This window comes from Sinocyclocheilus anshuiensis, unplaced genomic scaffold, assembly GCF_001515605.1.
Source record: "Sinocyclocheilus anshuiensis isolate Anshui unplaced genomic scaffold, SAMN03320099.WGS_v1.1 scaffold914, whole genome shotgun sequence".
In the NCBI taxonomy this organism is placed as follows: Eukaryota; Metazoa; Chordata; class Actinopteri; order Cypriniformes; family Cyprinidae; genus Sinocyclocheilus; species Sinocyclocheilus anshuiensis.
The window spans coordinates 3,692,870-3,693,515 of NW_015539870.1; positions in this window are offsets into that span (position 1 = coordinate 3,692,870).

Consider the following 646-nt stretch of genomic DNA (forward strand, 5'->3'; position numbering starts at 1 on the left):
CGTTGTTTTCAGCCTCTGCCGCCTCAATATATGAGTACATGAACACATAAACAATCTCTAGAACTGCTCAAGTAAGTCAAATGCTGATTCATTAGCCGCTGTAACTGATTTAGTGAGTTTGTTGAGTTCGTGAATGACTCATCAAACTCATTTGAACCGGTATAGCCTGCTTTGAAGTTCGTGAATCTATGATTCATTAAAAGAACCGCTTAATTAAGAGTCACTCGTGCGTGATTCGGGCTACTTGTTGAGCGTTTTTTCTTTTTCAAGCAGCTTGCGAAGACAACTCAATATGAAGGTGTCTTCCTGCAATTATTTTGCGTTAAACAATCTTTTGGTATTCACAATAAAATCAGGATAGAAACACTTGGCTAAGATGATTCCTTTTGCTAAAATTCAGCAGCTCCAGTTTAAAAAAAAAAACTCGTTTCAAAAAGGAAATGCTTTTTTATTTCTGTGAAACACAAAAGTTAACATTTTTGAAGAATTCTTTGCTTTATAACAACAGTTCGTTGAGACTATGCTTGACACACTCAAAATAGGACTAGAAAGCACTATAAAATGTAAAAATAGTCCAGAACACTCTAAACATGGCCCGCATTTTATGGACGTTTTAAATTATTTTGATTTTTGGAGCTGGTGATCA